Below are 7,952 nucleotides of genomic sequence, written 5' to 3'. Positions count from 1 at the left end.
TGAAAGATGTACTGATCTTATGTGGAATAATAATATTTATGTGTCCAATATCAAAGCTATTAATGTTTATAATACCCTCTCATATGATGAATCTATTATAATGTATGCTAACACTTTGTGACCTATGCAGACCTCTCTGTGAAACAATGGCAGAAGATTTTCTCACGACTATGGAGCAGCCCTATTACTCCCAAGAAAAAAAATTTAAATGGCTGATGATTATTAACAGGCTGCCATTTAGAAAAGATCATAATAATAGTGATATCTGCAACGTGTGTAGAGTACCCGAGTCTGTTAGGCACATTTTCTTTGAGTGTAATATTGCTAGAGAAATTTGGTTGTTGTTTGGTATCTCTATTCCTAATCAGATTCTTATTCTAGATGTTCTTACTGGGTATATTAAGGGCTTGAAAAAGGATACTAACCTATTTTGGCATATTCTATCCACTGAAATTTTATGGTATATATGGAAAATTAGAAATGAAGATAAGTTCCAAGGTAAAGCTAGGGCCCTTACTGAGTCATTTCGTGGACTCATTCTTCATCGCATTTTTTTGCAGGTATTTGTTATAATGAACATTGAGAAGAACAAATTGCTTAGATTCCTTAAAGATGGACAAGCCAAGATGTTCGTACATGAGTTGGAGAATGGGTACAAGTGGAGGCAGGCCACAGGGGAACACCAGTTTGTTGATTTAAGCATTGGAGAGCCTTGGGTTAGAGATTGGGAAAACCAGAGACCCAGTGAAGGAACACATTCAGATGCTTAGTCAATTACTTGAGGGTAAGCAGGTTGTGTGGATGGAAGGCACTCTGGGGTGGACGACCTAGATGGAGGCCTTTCAGGACCATGAGTAGATGTGATTTGGCTTCTCCATTCCAGTAGCTCACCCATGTGATCTGGATATTACATACTACAGATATTACATACTACATATATATGCATAGTCTTGTATAGTTTTGTTTATAGACTTCTATAGTTTTTTGGATCAGCGATCCATATGTACACACAATTGTAATTAGTAAGATACTGGTAATGACAGTTTTTTGTATCAGTTAACTCCTTATATGGAATATAAAAAAAAATAGTTAGAATAAATTAAAATTTAATTATTGAAAGAAATTATTTATTGTTTTTTTATGTTTTATTTTTTTAGGTTTAATTGTATAGTTTTAAATAATAATGCTTTAATAAATTTACTTTTACTTATTAAAAGAAAAATAACCATTTATTGATTCATGTGTATTTCATTTATTAAGATTTTATTTTTCATTTTAAAATGATTTATTAGTGTATATTTTAATTTTATGAAAATAGATTATGATTCTTGCAAGTCTAGTTTATTTAAAATTATTTTTTTTAAATTTTAGTTTTATAGTGCGAGCTAGATTGGTTTTGTAGTGAGACCTAGATTAGTCATATTCAAGAAAGCAATTGAAAAGAAAAAATAATTAGGTTTTCATAATTAATTTGTCAATATCATTTTGAGAAATTTTTAATTAATTATTATATTAATATAATAATAAACTATAATATTATTATATCAATATAATATAATATTATACTAATATAATATAATTATTATATTAATATAATATTAAAAATGATATATAGATCAAACCCAACCTACGAAAAATTTAAATATAGTTATTTAATGATTGATGTTTTTTGTTATATTAAATAAAATACCAATTAGTTTTATGAAAAAGATTAATCAATTCAGTTCAAAAGATTTTTTTATTTTTTTTAATTTATAAACTATAATGCCATGTGTCAAATAGTTTAGTCTTATTACAAAAAATTCTTAAAAAAATTCTTGGCTCATGACAAAATATTTTGCCCAATCACAACACAGATAAAATGGGTTTTATTGGCATATCTATGAAAAATATTTACTTTTCATAATGAAATGTTGGTAAACTTGGGAAAAAAATTGCTTGATTTTGATTGGTTGTTGTTAAAAAGTTTATTCACTTGTTAATTATGTTTAAAAACGTAGCCTTGCCTATAGTTCCAAGCACTAATGACAAAATATGTGTTAAATAATTATTTATTTTACAATATATTTAAAAGTTTAAATTATACAAAATTATGTTTAGTTCAAGTGGTATGGTTGTTCACTCTAAATATGTAGTAGTTTACCTATTCAAATTTCATTTGCTCATCTATTAGAGTTGGGGACATTTTAGTTTGGTCTAAGGGTTATAGGGGCTCGTCTTGTTGATCATCCCCTCAGCTAATAACAATGTCATTGGCTTTGTTTTGTAAATGCTTTTGGTGAACCATCCCTTTCCCTCTAAATAGGAAGCACATAATTCTCCTTATCAAATGCCATAGCAATTGTGTGGGTCTTTTATCTACTATCCCTAGACATGAGTGGCCAACATGAGCCTACACTTTCTTGTATCTTTGCTACTTCTTAAAGTGCCTCTCATTATTCCCACGAAGATTACCATTTTGGAACTCATGTGTGTGTGCATATATACATGTATATATATGTATATATACGTATATACATACATCTATGTATATGTATGTATATACATACATGTGTATCATACATACACATGTATATACATGCATATATGTATATATGTACACATACATATATATATAATGGTGATGAGAAGTTCAAGTTTACCACAGCGATATCATTGCCCAGTTACTGCAACACAATGCGACAGGAACCAGTTTGCTATGTAAAATTAGAGAAACAAAATAATCACATAGACATCAAGAACCTTATGACAGTACATAGATGTAGAGAATCAAATTATTTATGACTGTTTTGCACCTTGCACTTGTGTGATCCACCATCTTGTCGATTCACCAAACATCTACTGGCTTTTCCATCTCTAAAGGCTTATGGACACGTTGATTCTACACTCCCACTCCTCCCTTGCGTGAGGGTCCAACCCCCCAAATGTCGTCTTTATTTCCTTTAGACTGGTCAGTCTTGTAATTGTTGATCAGCCCACAAACATAACTGTTTGCCCGCTAATTGTCTACCCACGTGGTGTTTTAGTTGTTTGTCTTTTTGTCCTATGGTGACAGGAAGTTTGTCCTATGATGATAGGAAGTCTCTTTCATTGTAACAACAAGAGGTAAAATCCTCATCAAATATGAACAAAGTCGACAAATTGAGAGAGATTAACAACAACAGAGACTAACAACCCAAAATCAAAAATTGCCTAATGCTCAAGTAAACAAAACCAAAACAAGAAATGAAAGAACAAAATGGAAGAAGAGTGATGCTCCTGCATCAAAATCCCCTATCACAAATGAATCATGAGCTCCTACTTATGAGCTCTGCATTAGAATGACTCAATTTGGTGATTTCTGGTTTAGTTAAACAAGAACAATCTTATAAAGAATGATTTGTCCACTTCACCAAATGTTTGAAGTACTATTTCTTGTGAGTCTTCTTCAATGGTTGTTGATCAAGAATGCATTCAATATGTAGCTAAGTTGATGTGGTTCCTTGCTACTCCTAGTTGAATGGTAGCTCTGCCTTTGTTGTACCTACTTCTCCATCCCCTTTGTAAGGATATAAGTCTGCCACATTGAAGATAGGGGAAATGCCCAAATCTAAAGGGAGGGCTATTTTCTAGGCATTAGCATAAAATCTTCTAAGGATTCTACAAGGACCAACTTTCTTCATTTTTAATTTGTTGTATTCACTCATAAGAAATCTTTCCTTCCTAAGGTGACTCAAAATAAGATCCCCTACCCGAAAATGCAATTCTCTCTACTTCTTATCAACATGTTGTTTGCATTGCTGATTATTTTCCTTTATGTTCATCTTAACCTCCTCATGAAGGTTATATATGACTTTTACAAAGTCTCTTCCATTTGCCCTTCTCTTCTCCATATTTCCAAGATCTCTAAGTTCAAATACCCCTCATGGATGCATACCATATACAATATAAAATGGGTTGAAACATGTACTCCTATTTGGAGAGTCATTATACACAAACTCAATTTGTGCTAATGCTAAATCCCAATTGTCAGGTGTGCCCCCAACAAGACATCTTGACATATTCCCAAGGCTTCTATTAACAACTTCAATTTGGCCATCTATTTGGGGGTGGTAAGATGAACTGAAACTAAGGTGTGTTCCCAATTTCTTCCAAAGAGTCCTCCAAAAATGTCCCACAAACTTGGTGTCTCTATCAGATATGATGCTTCTCGGAATACCATGCAGTCTTACCACCTCCTTGAAAAAAAAGTTAGCAATGTTGGTAGCATCACAAATTTTCTTACATGGAATAAAATGTAACATTTTAGAGAACCTATCCATCACAACAAATATAGAACCATTGCCCCTTTGAGTTTGAGGCAAAGCCAAAACAAAATCCATACTTATAGAGTCCCATGGTCTAGATGGAACTAGTATTGGATGATACAAACCAGCATTTTGGCTTCTTCATTTTGCATGTTGACAAACTCTACATCTCTCCACATATTTCTTGACATCAATTTGCATCTTTGGAAAATAATAATGCGTGCTTGATTGCAAATAAGTTTTATCTTGTCCAAAGTGTCTTTCTAGACTACTACAATGCTTCCCCTTCAATAGATTGTCTCTCATTGATCCTTTTGGTATTCACAATTTGGAACCTTCAAAAAATAAACCCTCGTGTAGCATAAAATTAGTTTAAGGGCATCTATCTCCACTAATAGGATTGTTGCAAGCTTCATAAGCATCTTTAAAAACTACATCATCTACATACAATTCCTTCAAACTATCAATAACCAACATTGTTAGCCTAGATTTCATGCAACAACAAATTCCTCCTACTTAATGCATCAACAACCTTATTTGTTTGTCCACATATATGCTTCAATACAAAGTTAAAGGTTTGAAGATACTCTACCCACTTAGCATACCTTCAGTTTAACTTATGTTGGATATTTATAATTTGCAAAGCATGATTATCTGTAGAAACAATATTCTCCTTAGGGTGTAAGTAATGCATCCACTTCTTCAATGATTGAACCAATGTATAAAACTCAAGATCATAGGTAGAACATTTCTTCTTAGCATCATTCAATTTCTCACTAAAATAAGCCACTGGCTTACCTTCTTGACTAAGAATAACCCCTATTGCCAATCCACTAACATCACACTCAACTTGAAATACTTTAGTAAAGTCAAGCAATGTAAGAATAAGCTACTCAATCACCTTTTGTTTAAGAAATCTAAAACTTCCTTCAGCCTCTTGTGTCCATTCAAATTGTCTTTAAGGCCCCTTAATTGTTTCAAGTATGGGAGCAACTACATGACTAAATTTTTTTATGAACTTTTTGTAAAAGCTAGCAAGACCATGAAAACTTCTTACCTCCATTTTGCACTCCTTGGTGTTGGCCAATCAATAATAGTTTGAACCTTCTGTTTGACCATCTTCAACCCATCCTTGGACACTACAAAGCCCAAATAAATCAACTCGGCCTACATAAAAACATACTTATTCAAATTAATTTGCAACTTTTCACCATGTAAAATTGTCATAACCAATCTCAAATGCTCTTCCTTGGACCTACTAAATACCAAAATGTCATCAAGATTACAATCACAAACTTCCGTAGGAATGGTTTCAAACCTCATTCATAAGCCTCATGAAAGTATTGGGTGCATTAGAAAGTCCAAAGGGCATAACCAATCGATCATAGAGGCCATCATTAGTCTTAAATGTTGTTTTCCACTCATCTCTTGGTCTGATCCTAATTTGATGATAACCACTTTTTAGATCTATCTTAGAAAAATGCATTAAGTTACTCAAACAATCCATCACATCTTCAATCCTAGGAATTGGAAATCTATATCTAATAGTTATCTTATTAATGGCCCTAGAATCAGTGCACATTCTCCATTCACCTCCTTTCTTAGGCACTAAGATGATTGGAACAACACAAGGGATAATACTTTCCCTTATCAAACCTTTCTTGAGCAATTCTTCAAATTCTTTCTAATCTCCTCATTCTCGTTTGGAGTCAATCTATATGCAACATTATTTGGAAGACTAGCTCCTAGTATCAAATCCATGTGATGGCTAATGCTCCTCATAAGAGACAATTCATCAAGAAACTCTATTGCAACAATGTCTTTATGCTCCTCTAGCATTCCTTGTATCTCTTTAAGCAATTCCTCAAACGTTGTTGATGTAAGGAGAACCTTGGGTTTGAGTACTAAAGTATATCCCATTTCTTCATCCTTCACGGTATGTAAAAAATCCTTTCCACTCACCACCATTATTGTATTGTTGTTGCTACTATTGTTGTCCCCTTCTTGTTCTCGCATAGGCAACAAGGTATGCTTGATATCATCCTTCTCAAAAGTGTAGGTGTTATCTCTTCCATTATGTATCACCTTCTTGTCAAATTGCCAAGGTCTACCAAGCATTACATGACACACATCCATGGGCATAACATCACATAACACACTATCCTTATAGCTACCAGTCTTAAATTCAATAAGAACTTGTTCATCTACCAATAATTTGTGCCCTTTCTATAAACAAGAAACTCTATAAGGATCTAAAGATATTTAGTTTTCTTAAGGCCTAACTTCTCTACCATCTCTATAGCCACAAGATTATATCCGTACTACCATTGTCAATGATTAATTTGTAGCACGTACCTTTTGCCTCAGACTTGGTTTTAAATAGAGTTCATCTTTAAATTGGTTCTTGACTTTTCTTAGGCATCTTCAACAACACTCTTTTGAACAACTATGACTATCTTGATTCGGGTTCCTCTTTATGATGGACAGGTGACCCCACACTCTCTTGGCCAACTTGCACAATTTGATTGCTCCTTTCAAACTTTGCATGCCCTCATTGTGAAGATTCAAGGAACTCCCAACTTTTATTGCTAGCATATTGATTACACTTGAAACATTTACTAATAAATCCTCAGCCCCTTCCTTGAGAACCACTTCTTCCATGTGATCTTCTTCCCTTATTCTGATACCCTCCTCTTTTAGTATTGGCTATCCCACTGGAACTCCCTTGTTCTTGTCCTCTTCTAGCTTGTTGTCCTCTTCCTCTGAATCCTCTTCCTCTCTTTCTTTCTCACTGGTTCTTCTTCCTTAGTAGTTTATCTTCTACCTTAATGGCAAATTGATAAACCTCTTCAAGAGTTCTCGAGTATACAAGACTCAACTCATATTGCAAACTATACTTCAACCCATTCAATTACCTTGCTACTTTCTCCATGTCCTCTTCACTAAGTCTTGACTGAATCCCCAACTTGTAAAACCCTTCGGTATAATCTTTTACCGACATATCCTTTTGCTTAAGGTTTTGTGATCTTTTGAAAAGGTTAGCTTGATAGTCTCTTGGAAAGAACTTAGCCTTCAACTTCGCAACCATTCAATCCAAAGAAATAATGTTCTCCTTATTCTTCCTTTGCCTTTCTGATTGAACATAGTCCCACTGCATAGCAGTGTGACCTTTGAGTTGAGTACAGACAACTTTGACCTTCCTTTCTTTTGCAACTCCTTTGTATTCAAAATATTTATCAAGGTCATTGTTCCAATCAATGAGTTCTTCACCATTCAAACTTTCAGAATATGTAGGGACCTCAATTTTTGGTTTGACTCCCACATTCAATATTGTTCTCAACAATCTTTCTTCACATCCCTCTAGTTCTACTAAACCATCTTCACCAACAACCAGAGGTTCCCCTTGATCTTTAACCTCACTAACATCATCGATAGCTACTCCACTTCATTGGGATTGTTCCATGGCATCCATCCTCACTACCAGATTTTACAACATCTCCAAATCTCCTTCTTCATTCCCTCTTTGGCCTCCTCTTCTCATCTTTCTCAATAGTATTCTGCCCGCAACTCAGTCACCAATCTCTTATGGCTCTCATACCAATATGATGGTAGCCTCACTGGCGAAACAGAGGACAAGGACTCTAATGGCATACAATGGCAAAATAA

This window comes from Cryptomeria japonica, chromosome 5 (assembly GCF_030272615.1).
Source record: "Cryptomeria japonica chromosome 5, Sugi_1.0, whole genome shotgun sequence".
In the NCBI taxonomy this organism is placed as follows: domain Eukaryota; kingdom Viridiplantae; phylum Streptophyta; class Pinopsida; order Cupressales; family Cupressaceae; genus Cryptomeria; species Cryptomeria japonica.
The sequence above is the reverse complement of the archived record's forward strand: the minus strand, read 5'-3'. Positions refer to the sequence as shown.